We start from the raw sequence: 16,619 nt of genomic DNA, 5'->3' as shown, positions 1-16,619 counted from the left end.
TCCCGACCCACTGAGTGAGACCAGGGATTGAACCCACATCCTTGTGGATATTAGTAGGATTTGTTTCTGTTGCATCACAATGGGAACTCCCTTGTTATACCTTCCTGATGAATGAACTATTGTAATAGAACAAATTTCTCTGTATTTTGTTACAGCTTTTGACTTTAGATTCTATTTTATTTAACATAAGCTTTACAACCTGTGCTCTCTTTTGTCTCCAGTTTGCATAAAATATATTTTTCCATCTTCTCTTTTTCAACTTATGAATGTCCTTAAAGCTTAAGTGAGTCTCTTGCAGGTAAGATTTAGTTGGATCTTGTTTTTCTTAAATTCTTTCAGCAACTCTACGTCTTTTAGTTGGAGAATCTAAATCATTTACATTTAGAGGGATTTTTGATTGGTAAAGACTTAATATCACCATTTTATTAATTGTTCTCTGATTGTTTTGTGGCTCTTTGTTCCTTTCTTCCTCTCTAGCTGTCTTTCTTGTGAATCGATGATTTTTGTAATGGTATATTTTGGTTCCTTTCTCATTTGTGTGTGTGTGTGTATATATATATATAAATATATATATTTGCTTTGTAGTTACAAGAGGCTTATGTTATAAATTTTAGAGTTATAACAGTCTATTTGATTTATTTATTTGTTTATTTATTGTCTTTTTGCCTTTTCTAGGGCCGCTTCCTCAGCATATGGAGGTTCCCAGGCTAGGGGTCTAATCAGAGCTACAGCTGCTGGCCTACACCAGAGCCACAGCAATGCAGGATCCGAGCCATGTCTGTGACCTACACCACAGCTCGCGGCAACGCTGGATCCTTAACCCACTGAGCAAGGCCAGGGATCGAACCCCCAACCTCATGGTTCCTAGTGGGATCCGTTAATCACTGAGCCATGATGGGAACTATTTTAACTGATAACAACTCCAATTGCATAAAAATGTTCTACACATTTACTTTTTACATTGTTTACATCATAATTAACGAAGTGTTGTATTAGTTATTTTTAGCACATTGTTCTTTAACTTATATGCTAGAGTTCAAAATGAAAACAATGTTGTGATTAGTTTTACAATTTTATACTGTTTTATTCTAGAAAATATTGACCATTTAAAAAATGAAGCTAAGATTTTCTAAAGTTTTTGTTCTCTAAAAAAAAGGCAGAGCAATCTGTTTTATTGACAAATGATTAAGAAGTATACAAAGGAAAGCCATTGCAGGAAAATGAGATATTGATCAGAAAAGTAGTATAAAGCTCAGGGGAAAAGTTATAGACATGTGACAAATCATATTTGCCAATGATATCTGCAACTATATCTCCTTTTGTCTGTTTGAAAGTGTTAGGAGGTACTACCTTAAATCTCTGATGAAAAATGAGTATTTCACACTAATACCCTTGATTTTTCTTTACCAGGAGATGTTTTCTTTTCTTTTCTTTTTCATTTTCTTTTTCTTTTCTTTTCTTTTCTTTTTTTTTTTTTAGGGCCGCATCTGTGGCATATGGAAGTTCCCAGGCTAGGGGTCAAATCGGAGCTGTAGCTGCATGCAGGCATCAGTATTTTTTTAAGTTCCTGAGGTGATTCCATTTTATAGTTAATGTTGAAGACCACTGAGCAGATTCTGAGGTTTGCAAGAAAATCAATGACCTTTATTTTAATTGACTTCTAACAGCCCAGGTTAACTGGCTCCTATCAGCTCCCTAAATGAACTCTAAGAGTGAATATGGGCTACTAATGCACATATTGAAGAGAACCTGAGAAAAGTCAGCTCCTAGTGGAATTATTAGATAATGAGCCTCAAGTCCTGAGACTTGAACACACTCCCCAAAGAATCTGAGTCTAAGAAAAACCTAACAGTAATATACAAAGAAGCATACTAGGAAAAAACATTCGTAAGTGTTGAGAGAAAATTTTGTATTTCATAAGTGTTGAGAGAAAATTTTGTATTTCTTAAAATTTGCTCCATAAGATAATCTACTTTTCTATTTAATTTTGTACTTGAATGTGCTGGGACAGTTATGGTTGTTTACTTGTTGATGTTCTAGTTAGATGTCTACGTGCTTGTTGCTCCAGTTTGATTTTTAGCTATTTGAGGATAGGATCATGTCTTATTAACCACTCCTGCCTCAGTGCCTGGAAAAGTGTAAGGCTCAGTAAGGTCTGTTAAGTTAAATGGTTGGACTGAGAAACCAAGAGTTCTGTTAAGATGAAGAGAGGGAATTTTCACAAGAAGTGAAGTGTCTAAGTGGGAAAACACAAGTGCTAAACATGTATATGAAAACAATAAAGTGATTAGATATGGTATGGATGGCCTTGGGCCATTTTCCCAAAAGACAGTACTAATACAGCATCTTAAGGTTTTGAATAATCCAGCAAAAGAAGAAATGATGACGATAAAATATGAAGTTATAAACATCTTACACCTACACATACGCAAACACACACATTTCCTCAACCATTAGACCATATATTCATGTTACCTAAGTGTTCAGCCTAAAAGAGAGAGTAGCTGTATGCATCTAAGAAAGTATTTTTCATTTACGGTTACAGTAAATAGTTTTTGCTACAGGTAGAAGAAAGGTATATGTTACTTCACTGTCCTGGATTTTATTATATTGAAAATGGTAACATATGCAATAAAGACTTGGAAATGAGATTTTGTGTGTGGTAGAACCCTTTGAATATATTACTCTGAATCCCAGATATTAAGACTTTTGTTATTAAATATCTAAGGTGAAAGAACTCTGGGAAATGTCTACTGTGTGATTTCTTGCTTGAATATAAGATCCTTGACTCATAGAAACATGATTTCTCTGGACTCAAACATTCAGATTGGGCTCTCTGGCTCTGACTACCAATAAACCTTTGCCCACATACCTACAGATAACTTTAAATTGCCATAGGCTGACTGTGCCCTTAAATTCTGCAAATGTTGAAAAATGCAATATACACTCAACATTCTTAAAAAAATACTGTCCATTTCCTAACAGTATTTCTAAAAAGTCTCACAGAGAGAGGGTCTTGATTATGAGTTAATTCTACTTTTATGATTAGACAGTACCTTAAACCAAGATCTTTCAAGAGTTAAGGAGCCAGAATATTTTCATGCTGTATACAGTATCCATTCCCTTGCATTTCATTCTGCCTCTCTCTGACTGCCTCCCACCCCCCTACCCCCCATATATAAAGAATATGCAACTGGACTTCAAATATAGCTCTTAGTATTTTTAAAAGATCTGATGTTTGCAGACAGTGCTGAAGCACCCCAGAAATAAGAACCAAAAACCCCACCTTACCTTTTAGTTTGTCCCTTTTTAGAACCGAGGGCACAGGGGGGGTTTCATTCCACTGGCCTTCTGGTAATCATTTATGGCATCAACATATCTCTGTGTGAATTTACAAACACTGGATTTTAACAAGCAGGAGGATTGTTTTTTAAAATCTCTCTAAGTAAGCATGCTATTTTCTTAGCTCCCTTTTCCTTGAGTTTCCTTTTTGTGCATGCAGAGCTTCATTATTTAAATTCAGACAGATGCATAGAGCTGAATAGTTCTTTGGAGACTTGAAAGTCTAGCCGTTTGCTTATTCTGGGATACTCATTATAAACCAGACATAACAGCTTAAGAAAATATCATAAATGCTCGGTCTCCATGCAAAAGCATCATGAATATTGATGTTCAGTTTCTGTCAATCCTGTGGTTCTTTCTTATCTCATTCAAATGATAGGATAAGAAGATAGTCCTGCTACGATAGACATAGAATCATAGGCTGAAAATTTGTATACGATACTCTCTTAATCTCTACCTTTCCAGAAATGTACATACTAGGCAATAGTTTCTTTGTCCTTACACTAGTCACTTCCATTTTCACCAAGAGAAAAATTGAGTATTTAAGCTGTTCACCCAAAATCTCGCTCACTAGCTCATAAGTAGTTGATAAGTAGCAGAACCTGTATTTGAATCCAGAGCTTCCTTATATGAAAGTAAAATGACCTCTCTATGTCTAATGCATTTTCCTCAATAAAGAGTGTAGGAATAAATAATTAAATGAAGGGATAATTGATCCCACCCAGGCTGATGATCTGGACCACAAAAAGCACCAAACTAAAAGACTTTTCCAGAGTTCCCGTCATGGCTCAGCAGTAACGAACCCAACTCGAATCCATGAGGAAGCGGGTTCAATCCCAGGCCTCACTCAGTGGATTAAGGATCTGGTGTTGCTGTGGCTGTGGTGTAGGCCGGCAGCTGTAGCTTTGTTGCGACCCCTAGCCTGGGAACTTCAATATACCGTGGGTGTGGCCCTGACAAAAAAAAAAAAAACAATAAACAACTTTCCCAGATTTAGAAGATCCTTGGCTGCTAAACAGCTACTTCCCATACCATGGAAGTGCAGGTAGCTATATCAGCAGGTAATGTACCAGAGTGCGTGTCCTCTCCAAGATAGTAATCAGCCCTTTCAAAGGATAGAGGTTCTATGCACTGTGGACAGCAAAGTCACAGAGGATGTGCCCATATGAAAAGCTGATTGGCTACCACTTCATTTCAAGACAGTAAAATGATTCATACATTAATTTTTTTATTTGATGATTTTAATTTTTTTCCCATTATAGTTGGTTCACAGTGTTCTGTCAATTTTCTACTATACAGCAAAGTGACCCAGTAACACATAATAAGTCCACAAATAACAAAGGCTGGCGAGGGTGTGGAGAAAAGGGGACCCTTCTATGCTTAGTGGGAATGTAAATTGGAACCACCACCATGGAAAAGAGTATGGAGGTACCTCAGAAAACTAAATATAGAACTACCATATGACCCAGCAATCCCACTCTTGGGTATATATCCAGACAAAACTTTTCTTGAAAAAGATACATGCACCTGTATGTTCACTGCAGCACTATTCCCAATAGCCAAGACGTGGAAACGACCTAAATGTCCATCAACAGATGACTGGATTAAGAAGATGTGGTATATATACACAATGGAATACTACTTAGCCATAAAAAAAGAACAAAATAATGTCATTTGCAACACCATGGATGGAACTAGAGGCTCTCATACCACGTGAAGTAAGTCAGAAAGAGAAAGACAAATACCATATGATATCACTTCTATCTGGAATCTAATATATGGCACAAATAAACCTTTCCACAGAAAAGAAACTGATGGACTTGGAAAACAGACTTGTGGTTGCCAAAAGGGAGGGAGAGGGAGTGGGGTGGACTGGGAATCTGGGGTTAATAGATGCAAACTATTGCCTTTGGAATGGATAAGCAATGGGATCCTGCTTATAGCACTGGCAACTTGTGATGGAGCATGGTGGAGGAAAATGAGAGAAAAAGAACCTATGTTAAATTAAGTAACTTTTATTTTTGTTTGAAATTTGGTCAAAATCAAATAACTGTGTAAAAACTTAGCAAATCCAAAATAAGAATAAATATGGAACACTTGTTTTTCAAAAGATTGTTTCATTCAAACCACTAGATTAAAAAAAAGGTTTCTTCATGTCCAATGTTGTATGGCATCAAATATTCTAAATATTAGGTACTAACTGATCAAATTGTACCACTCACCAGTCTTAGGGACTTGTTGGGACAGGTTGCCAAGGCTGTGTTTTTGATAGTTCAATACTCTGCTAGCTGCTATAACTAGTACATAAGAACATGATTTGATCTCCAAATGCAAACTCTTTTAAAGAAAAATATTATATCTACCTACCTTCAACTTGTCTGAGAAATCTACCCTATGATTAGTACCTACTCATCTACAAATGTGGAATTACTCTATACAAGATCTATCATGGAAGATCCAAAAGATTACAATAGGTTGACATTCCATACAATTCAAGAGGATTAGAGACTGTCTTAAAGCTTCTTGGTGCAGAAAATCTTTATAGAGTTAATCAGGCATGGACAGCATAGGAGCTGTGGAATAATCAGAAGCTATATATACTAACAGATTTTTCCCAAGAGACTTTAAGGACTAAAAGTTAATGAATGGCCTGGAGCTCAAAACATTTGGAATTTAAAGGTTAGAGTCATTAAACTAGGTCACTAATTCATCTGTGAAATTATTTACCATATCTGTCCAATAAGGTGAATGGGACTAAATGGTTTCAAAAGTCACTTTTAGTGTAATATTATTGTACACTAGATCCTTACACTTAAAGGACTCTTTCGAGTTCAAGTTGAGCTTGATAATACCAAAGTGGGTCAAAAAGTTTATCTACACATTTACATTTTCGGATGCTCTTTATTCCTTCCTGTTCTTTCCTTCTCTCTGGTATTATTTACTCTGTCTAAAGAATTTCATTTAGTATTTGTTTAAATATAGGTGTGTTGCCAGTGAATTCTTATATCTTTTGCTTGGATGATAATGCCTATATTTTCCTTTGTTTATGGAGGACACTTTTCCTAGGTTTAGAATTCTATGTCAGAAGTACTTTTCTCTGCATTTTAAGATGTCACTGCATTGGCTTTTGACTTCCATTGTTTCTATTGAAACGTCAGTTCTCCATCTTTTTGCTCTTCTTTTGAAGGTAACATGTCTTTTTTCTCCAGATGCTTTGAAGATTTTGCCTTCACCACTAGTTTTCTACAGCTTGACTATGATAAAACTTTTTTATTTGCATTTATCCTGCTTGGAGTTTGCTGAGTATTATGAGTCTATGAGATGAAGCTTTTTGTCCCATTTGGAAAGTTGACTGTTATCTCTACAAATATTGTTTCTTTCCCATTCCTTCTCTATCCTCTATTTATAGTATAATCACATATAATTTAAACATGGTAGTATGTCCTACTAGTCCTGTGTGCTTTTTTCCCATTCTTTTTTTCCCATGATTTTATTCAGATATTTCTATTGTTTTATCCTCAAGTTTACCGCCCTATGTATTATGCTATTAAACTTTCTAATGAGTTCTTCATTTTATATCAGTTCTAAAGTGTCCATTTAATTTTTTATAGATTCCATTTCTCTGTGTAATCATCTTTTCTTCTCCCTTTCCACCCGTTTCTTCTATGTGCTTTAATAATTTAGTCATTGTTATTTCAAAGTACTTGTTCACAAAAACCAACATATGTATCATTTCTAGGTCTAATGTAATTGTGTTATTTTTATTTTATTTTATTTACTTTTTTTTTTTTTTTTTTTTGCTCTTTAGGGCTGCACTTCCGGCATATGGAAGTGCCCAGGCTAGGAGTCAAATCAGAGCTACAGCTGCCAGCCTACACCCCAGCCGCAACAATGCCAAATCCAAGCTGCATCTATGACCTACACTACAGCTCACGGCAACGCCGGATCCTTGACCCACTGAGCGAGGCCAGGGATTGAACCCACATCTTCATGGATCCTAGTCAGGTTCGTTAACTGCTGAGCCACAATGGGAACTGCGCTTTTTTTTTGTCTTTTTGACTTTTTCTAGGGCTGCACCCATGGCATATGGAGGTTCCCAGGCTAGGGGTCTAATCAGAGCTACAGCTGCTGGCCTACGCCAGAGCCACAGCAATGCAGGATCCGAGCCATGTCTGTGACCTACACCACAGCTCACGGCAACGCCAAATCCTTAACCCACTGAGCAAGACCAGGGATCAAACCCGCAACCTCATGGTTCCTAGTCGGATTCGTTAACCACTGAGCCATGATGGGAACTCCACTTATTTTTCTTTGTTTGCAAAAATAACAGACATTTTGACAGTCATTAATGAAGATTTTAAAAATGGATGACTATACCATACCGATAGATATATTGAATATCATAAACATTGTAATTTCCTGAATTTAAGATTCAGTCCAATTCTGTTCAAAATTCCATTAATAATTTTTGCAACACTTGATGAGCTGATTCTGGCATGTGCCTCCATGCAAGTATAAGTGTATGAACATAAGGCTAAGGAAAGCTAAAATATATTTGATGACAGGGGAAAAGATGGAGGACATACCCTACTATATGTCAATACTTAATGAAAATAGGTAACGTGGCACAATGCAAAGAAATAAAACACTGAAACAGATTAGAGAACTCAGAGACCAAAACAATGTATGTATCTTTATTATGTGGCTGAGATACTGGCATTGCAGGTCTTTGGGTGAAGGAGAAGCTATGCAATAATCGATGTTATAATAGCTGGTTTTCTATATGGAAACATGAAATTGGATTCCTGGTTATACTACTCATAAAAATCAGTTCCAGACTTACTAATGACTCAAATGTGAATGCCAACATTTAAAAATATTTAGAAGACAATGTAGGGAACTCAATTTCTCAACTAACTGTAGGGAAAGTTTCTTCAAAAGACACAACCTGCTGATAATTTTTGAAAATTGATAAACTTGATTATATTAAAGTTAGAATATTAGTACATTTTACATCAAAATTAATAATTTTATTTATCAAATGATATCATAAGGAGAATGAAAAGAAAAGCCACTACCTTTTTTATTGAGATATATTTGATTTGCAATACTATATTTGTTTGGGTGTACAACATAGTGATTCAATATTTTTATAGATTATACTCCTTTTACGTCATTATAAAATATTGACTATATTCCCTTTGCTATAAAATGTAATACTTGTAGCTCATTTATTTTATATAGTAGTTTGTACTTCTTAACCCCCTACCTCTATCTTGCCCTTCCCACTTCTCTTTTGCCACTGGTAACCTCTAGTTTTTTTCTCTATATCTGTGACTCTCTTTCTATTTTTTTAATATTCATTTTTTAATAGATTCCATATATGTGATAACATACAGTATTTGCCTTTGTCTGACTTATTTCACTAAGCATAATACTCTCCAGGTCCATCCATGTTGTTGCATTGTGTGTGTTTATGTGTGTGTGTGTATACTACATCTTCTTTATTCATTCATCTGTTGGTGGACATTTAGATTGCTTCCATATCTTGGGACAAGCCACTATCTGAGATAAGATACATGCCACATATATAAATGAAAATGGTTATTGTACTGGATATATTTATAACACATAAAAATCAATAAGAAAAAGAAAAAACGCAATAGTGGGAAATACATTAGCATGAATTTTTATGGATAAAGAAATGGAATGACAGATAAAATGAAAATATGCTCAATATCATTAGTATAAACAATGAAATCCAAATTATAACCATGATGAGATGCCATTTTATACCCACTAGACTGGTAAAAATTAGAGAAAATACAACAGTACTCACACCATAGGTGGTATTTTAAACAATTTGGTGCTATTTTGTAAATCTGAACATATACATACTTTAGAGACCAGCTATTCACTTACACTTAACTAAGTTTGAGAAACCCTTGCACATGTGCACCTGGAGATATGCAGAGTGACATTTCCAGCACGCTTACTCATAAAGTAAAAAAAACAAAAACCAAGACTAATGTAGATATCTATTGACAACAGACTAGACAAACTGTAGCATATTAATAAACTGAATGCTGTACAGCACAAAAAATAAGTGAAGAACTTCTATACACAAGGACATAGACGGATCTTAAAAATATACTACTTGAGGAGTTCCCATCATGGCTCAGTGCTTAATGAATCCGACTAGGAACCATGAAGTTGCAGGTTTGATCCCTGGCCTCGTTCAGTGGGTTAAGGACCCGGCATTGCCATGAGCTGTGGTGTAGGCTGCAGGACATGGCTCAGATCCCATGTTGCTGTGGCTCTGGCGTAGGCCAGCGGCTACAGCTCTGATAAGATCCCTAGCCTGGGAACCTCCATATGCTGTGGGTGCAGCCCCAGAAAAGACAAAAAGACAAAAAAAGTATATATATACTACTTAATGAAAAAAGCAAGACATATCTTATTTGTAAAGCTCAAATGTATAAAAAACTAAATATTTGGTTGTATAAATAAAAGTTGGGCAAAAGAAAATTAAATGAAATTTAGGGTCAAGGTCACCTCTTATGCAAGAAGTAGGGGATAAAGATAGAGAAGGAATGATAGGCAGTTGCAAAATGTTGCTAATATTCTAGTTCTTAATTTGAGGGTATGTGGGTTTTTATTTTATCGTGCTTTATAACTTACACCACAATAGGAGGGCACATGCATTTTTATACACTAATGACAAACTTCTATACATTGATGGGAAACTATCAGAAACAGAAATAAAGAAAACAATCTCATTTACAAATGTATCAAAAAGAATGAAATACAGAGTTCCCATTGTGGCTCAGAGGTAACAAAACTGGCTAGTATCCATGAGGATAAGGGTTCAATCCCTGGCTCTGCTCAGTGGGTTAAGCATACAGAGTTGCCGTGAGTTGCATTATAAGTCGCAGACACAGCTTGGATCTGGTGTTGTTGTAGCTGAGGCTGTGGCCAGCAGCTGCGGCTCCAATTCTACCTCTAGCCTGGGAACTTCCATATGCTGTGGGTGTGGCCACTAAAAAAAAAAAAAAAAGATAATAATAATAAAATACATAAGGAAAACTTAACCAAGGAAATGAAAGATCTATACAATGAAAACTTTAAGAAGACACAAATAAATGGAATAAATTCCATGTAATCAAATAAATTCCATGTTCGTGGATTGGAAGAATTAATATTAAAGTGTCCACACCACCCAGAGCAATCTACAGATTCAATGCAATCCCTATCAAAGTTCCAATGACATATTTCACAGAACTAGAACAAATAATTCTAAATTTTATATGAAATCAGAAAATATCCTGGATAGCCAAAATAATCTTGAGAAAGATGAACAAAGCTGGAAGTATCATGCTTCCTGATTTCAAAGTATGCTACAAATCTATAGTAAACAAAAGTGTGATATTGGCAAAAAAAAATAGATCAATGGAAAAGAATTGAGTGTCCAGAAATACACCCACACATATATGAACAACTAATTTATGATAAAGGAATAAAAAACATACAATGGAGAATGGATAATCTCTTCAATAAATGGTGATAAGAAATAACAGCCTCATGCAAAGAACAAAATCAAATCACTATCTTGCACCATACACAAAAAATTAACCCAAAATGGATTAAAGACTTGAATGTAAGACCTGTAAGCATAAAATTCCTAGAAGAAAACATAAGCAATAACTTCAGTGGCATCAGTCAGCAATGTGAAACTGACTCTAAAAGCAAGGGAAACAAAATGAAAAATAAATAGCACTACATCAAACTATAAAGCTTCTGCACAATAAAGGAAACCATCAGCAAAATGACAAGACAACCTACTGAATGGAAGAAGATATTTATAAATAATATGTTAGATAAGTGATTAATATTCAAAATATATAAAAAACTTACACAACTCAATATTAAAAATATGTCTAATTTTAAAATGGGCAGATGATATGAATAGGCATTTTTCCAAAGAAGACATACAGATAGCCAATAGGCACATAAAAAAATGTTTACTGTCACTAATTATTGGGGAAATGCAAATCAAAACCACAATGAAATATCAGTCCACACCTGTTAGAATGGCTACTATTGGAAAGATAAGAAATAACATGTGTTGGAGAGGATGTGGAAGAAAGGGAACCCTCACACTCTGTTGGTGGGACTGTAAATTGGTGCAGCCACTTTGGAAAACAGCGTGGAAATTACTTAAAAAATTAAGAATAAAACTACCATGTGACCCAGTCATTCTTCTATACAAGTATTTATCTGAAGAACACAAAAACACTAACTTGAAAGGTATATGCACCTTTATGTTCACTGAAGCTTCATTTGCAATAGCCAAGACATGGAAGCAACCCAAGTGTCCATCAACAGATGAATGGATAAGAAGATGTGGTAGATATACAATGGAATGTTACTCAACCATGAAAAAGAATGAAATGCCACCATGTGTGGCAACACAAATGGACCTAGAGGGTATTATGTCAAGAGAAATATGTTAGACAAAAGCAGATAACCATTTGGTTTCACTCATGTGTGAAATCTGGGAAAACAAAACAAACAAAATAAAACAAAAGCAAATGAATAGATATAGAGAATAGATTAGTGGTTACTAGAGGGGAAGGGGATTTGGGTGTAGGTGAAGGAGGTCAACTATATGGGGACAAACGGCAACAAGCCTTATGGTGACGACCACTTTTTAATGTATATAGATATCAAATTATAATTCTGTACATCGGAAAGAGAGCACTAGACAGCTAGATGATAGATGATGATGATAATAGGTAGATAGATTGGTAGATATGAAAGAAGAAGAAGTTGATAAATGAAAGGCATTGAATAAAGAATTTTGAATTCTTCAAAGAATTTTGAAAACTCAAAAGCTGATAGGCTTCCCTTTCCAACCTCCAGTTAGAGCATAAACTAAATTCCACAATTATTAATGACAAATGAAAACCGGTGAAGTACCAGTGAAGTGAAAACAACCTGTTCAAGAATATAATTAGAAGAGCTAAATTTAAGGATATAGAGGAAGATAGTAAGGTATAGACGCCTTGAATTTTTTTTTTTTTTTTTTTTTTTTTGTCTTTTGTCTTTTTAGGGCCGCACTCATGGCATATGGAGGTTCTCAGGCTAGGGGTCTAATCAGAGCTATAGCTGCCGGCCTACACCACGGCCACAGCAATGCCAGATCTGAGCCACGTCTGCGAACTACATCACAACTCACAGCAATGCCAGATCCTTAATCCATTGAGTGAAGCCAGGGACTGAACCCCCAACCTCATGGTTCCTAGTCGGATTTGCTTCTGCTGTGCCACAATGGGAACTCCTGAATTTTTTAATTAGTCAATGAATTTTATTACACTTGCAGTTGTACAACAATCACAACCCAATTTTACAGCATTTCCATCCCAAACCCCCATCCCATCCCCCCACCCCCAACCTGTTTCATTTGGAAACTGTAAGTTTTTCAAAGTCTATGAGTCAGTATCTGTTCTGCAAAGAAATTCACTGTGTACACATGTAAGTGATAGCATATGAGGTTGGTATCTCACCATCTGACTAACTTCACTTAGCATGATAATTTCTAGGTTCATCCACATTGCTGTAAATGCTGTTATTTCTTTCCTTTTAATGGCTGAGTAATATTCCTTTGTGTATATATATCACATCTTCTTGATCCACTCCTCTGTCAATGGACATTTAGGTTGTATCCATGTCTTGGCTATTGAAAATAGTGCTGCAATGAACATTGGAGTACATGTGTCTTTTTGAGTCATGGTTTTCTCTGGATAGATGCCCAGGAGTGGGATTGCTAGATTAAATGGTAATTCTATTTTTAGTTAGATGCCTTGAATTTTTCTTTTTTCTTTTTACAGCTGCACCTGTGGCATATGGGAATTCCCAGGCTAGGGTCAAGTCGGGGCCAGCCTATACCATAGCCATAGGAACCCCAGATCCGAGCCGCCTCTGCGACCTATGTCACAGCTCACAGTAATGTCAGATCCTTAACCACTGAGTGAGGCCAGGGATCGAACCCTCATTCTCATGGATACTAGTCAGATTCGTTACCGCCGAGCCATGACGAGAACTCCTAGATGCCTTGAATTTTCAATCTGTCGAAATTTCTGAAAATGCGCTTCAGCTCCAAATGATTTTAATTAGTGAAATGCTATACTCGATTAGTCTGAAATGAGTAGAGTTAAACAGCAGAGAGTCTTCTAAACTAGACAGAAATCTGTTTTCCGAAACTCGTTTCTTAATCAGAAGTTCATAAAAATCAATCCTGTTGAGTTTCAGAGCTTCTGGAGATTTTGAAATTCTACGGCTTCAAATCTATTTGGGCTTATTTTGGGACTGGCATATAGCAGCACACCCACATACAGATTGCTTTGTGCTGTCACACAGCTCTGTTATAGGGTGAGAGAACAAGAATGCCCACCATTTAAATTGATCTCCTGATGTCCAGTGACAAGCAAAATCCATCTCTCTCTCTCTCCTTCCCTGCTGCTGTACACAGAGATTTTTAAAATTGATTATAATTGGAAAGGGGGTAAGGAAGAGAGTTGAATCATACAATCAATGCTGGTTTATCTTTTCACTCATAGTGAGTGCCCTGTTGATAGCAGCACATATTAATCTAAGACAAGAGCACTAGTCTATTTGTACTTCTCTATTGCCTGAAGTCCTTAAAAGAACATGAAATGAAGGGAGACTTGCTTAAATATTCAACATATGAAGAACATCTATTGGTTAACTTTTTTTCCTTTGAATAATCCCAAATCATAGGTTCTTCTCAAAGTATCTGTCAGAATCAGGACTCACTCAACTAAAGGGAAGTGGAATTTGGCACCTCAAAATATGCCTCTATGGCATAAGGATTATTTTAGTCTATTTTTTTTTCTCTTTTCAGGGTCACGCCTGTGGCATGTAGAAGTTCCCAGGCTAGGGTCCAAATCAGAGCTGCAGATGCAGGCCTATGCCACGGCCATAGCAACGCTGGATCTGAGCCACATCTGTGACCTACACCACAGCTTGCAGTAACACCAGATCCTTAACTTGCTAAACGAGGCCAGGAATCGAACCCATATCCTCACGGACACTCTGTTGAGATCTTAACCCACGGAACCACACACAACAGGAACTCCTTGTCTGACTATTTTTAAGATAGGAGATACAGGAGAAGCTCTGAAAACAGGATAGAAGTTATCTTTTCTAAGAGAAATGAACATTGATGAGGTAAGAGAAGGATGACCAAATCTCTAGAAACTCTTATCAATGGAGAAGGCAAGGACTTAAATCTGCAAAACAACAATACCCTTGTTTACCATGTTTGCCCGATAACCTCCTGTAACTAGCTCCCCTGCTCTACCAACATCTTCTTTTGTCTTTAGCTGGAGAAGTTATTTCAGGTGGTAGCATGAGCCATTTCCAGAGGAAAGCACAGGTATAGCCTAAAACATTGTATTCTGGCATTTTCCTGTACATCTCCAATACTGCCTTTTCACATTAGTGACTTGACAAGAACCAGATCCCAGAAATCTTCCCAAGTGACGTAAGACAGAAAAAATAATTTTCCCTTCAATGTTCTCCTTCTAGGAGGCTAAGACATCCTTGCAAGAAAACGACAGACAGGAGAAAAACAAACAGAAGTTTAATAACATATATACCTCCTGTATACACCCATGCTTTCCTCTATCCTTTTGCAAAGGTCTGTCTTTAGCTCTAGATTCAGTTTTCTGTTCTAGAGGGTCTCATCTCATCCCTGTAGAGATGTACGGCAAATCAAGAAAAATGCCATGTTATTAGGAAAAAAACCTTTACAATGCAAACAGATTATACTTTGAGAAGTGGCATGAGAAAAATTGCTACTCTAAAAACATAACAGGAGTTCCCGTGGTGGCGCAGTGGTTAACGAATCCGACTAGGAACCATGAGGTTGCGGGTTCGGTCCCTGCCCTTGCTCAGTGGGTTAACGATCCGGCGTTGCCCTGAGCTGTGGTGTAGGTTGCAGACGTGGCTTGGATCCTACGTTGCTGTGGCTCTGGTGTAGGCCGGTGGCTACAGCTCCCATTCGACCCCTAGCCTGGGAACCTCCATATGCCACGGGAGTGGCCCAAGAAATAGCAAAAAAAAAAAAAAAAAAAGACAATAAATAAATAAATAAATAAAAACATAACAATGTGTTACCTTTATCATATGCAGCATCAACATATGATATTTACAAGGGCTTTTTCCTTCCCTTTCAACATTGAAAATTAATAAACCCAGCTGAACTCATTCTTCTCATTTTCATTTATTTGGATGCTATCAATTTTATATCTATTACAGAATAGCAACTGTTAAATTTCTGTGTGCATTTGTTATAAAGAAATTAAGTCATGCGCATATATTGTAAATATTACAGGTGGAAAGATTAATTGGATCATTTGGCTCTTTTCTCCATTTGGGATCAGAAGCTACTAATGTACAGAGAGGAAACCAAATGCACTTAAGCATCCCTAATATTCTCTGCTGTAGTTAAAGATAAGAAGTTAGAACTGTATTTTCTGACTCCATCCAACTTTTTAGGCTCTGTTTTTCCACTGGTTCCTTCCATCTTCAAACATATCTAAGCTTTCTCATTTCGTAAATTTATAGTTGACCCTGATCTCCTATCTTGGAATTCCTCTAGTTCTCTACTGTGTTTTAGCCTCAGGATGATCAAACTTGCAATACATGTGCACTTTCCCCATTTCCTTGCAGTACATTCCCTTTCAAAAATTGAGGTGTAGTTCACATGCTATAAAATTCACCACTTTAAAAATTATACAATTCAATACATTTTTAGTATATTCATAACCAACACCACTGTCCAACTCTAGAATATTTTCTTCATCCCAAAAAGGAACTGTATACCCATTAAAAGTCACTTCCCAATCTCCTCTCCCCTGCCTAAGCCTGGCAACTACTAATTGCCTATTCTGGACATTTTACATAAATACTATCACACAATATGTGGCCTTTTGTATTTGCCTTCTTTCACTTAGCATGTTTTCAAAGTTTATCCGTGCCGTAGCACAAATCAGTACTTGATTCTTTTTATGGTTAAATAATATTCCACTTTAAGGATATACTATATTTGGTTTATATATTTATCAGTTGATTACATTGGAGATGTTTCCACATTTTGGCTATTGTAAATAATGCTACTATGAGTATTTATGTACATGTTTTTGTGTGGATACATGTTTTCAATACTCTAGGGTATATAACTAGCAGTGGAA

General features: G+C 36.3%; 1 long non-coding RNA gene across 1 annotated transcript in view; it reads right to left on the bottom strand.

Moving 5' to 3' along the window:
- The window catches only part of LOC110257690 (uncharacterized), a 133,284-nt gene that overhangs the window by 50,528 nt on the left and 66,137 nt on the right, over positions 1 to 16,619 (bottom strand). The window contains exon 3 of the long non-coding RNA XR_014835549.1: positions 3,292 to 3,381. This is a non-coding gene — a long non-coding RNA (uncharacterized LOC110257690). The remainder of the gene's footprint in view (positions 1 to 3,291; positions 3,382 to 16,619) is intronic.

This window comes from Sus scrofa, chromosome X (assembly GCF_054392235.1).
Source record: "Sus scrofa isolate SSC_HxYL_T2T_F1_AM1 chromosome X, Sscrofa_HxYL_maternal_Yorkshire_Landrace_v2.0, whole genome shotgun sequence".
NCBI classification, from domain to species: domain Eukaryota; kingdom Metazoa; phylum Chordata; class Mammalia; order Artiodactyla; family Suidae; genus Sus; species Sus scrofa.
Note: the sequence above shows the minus strand (reverse complement) of the source record. Positions and strands in the feature narration are given on the sequence as shown.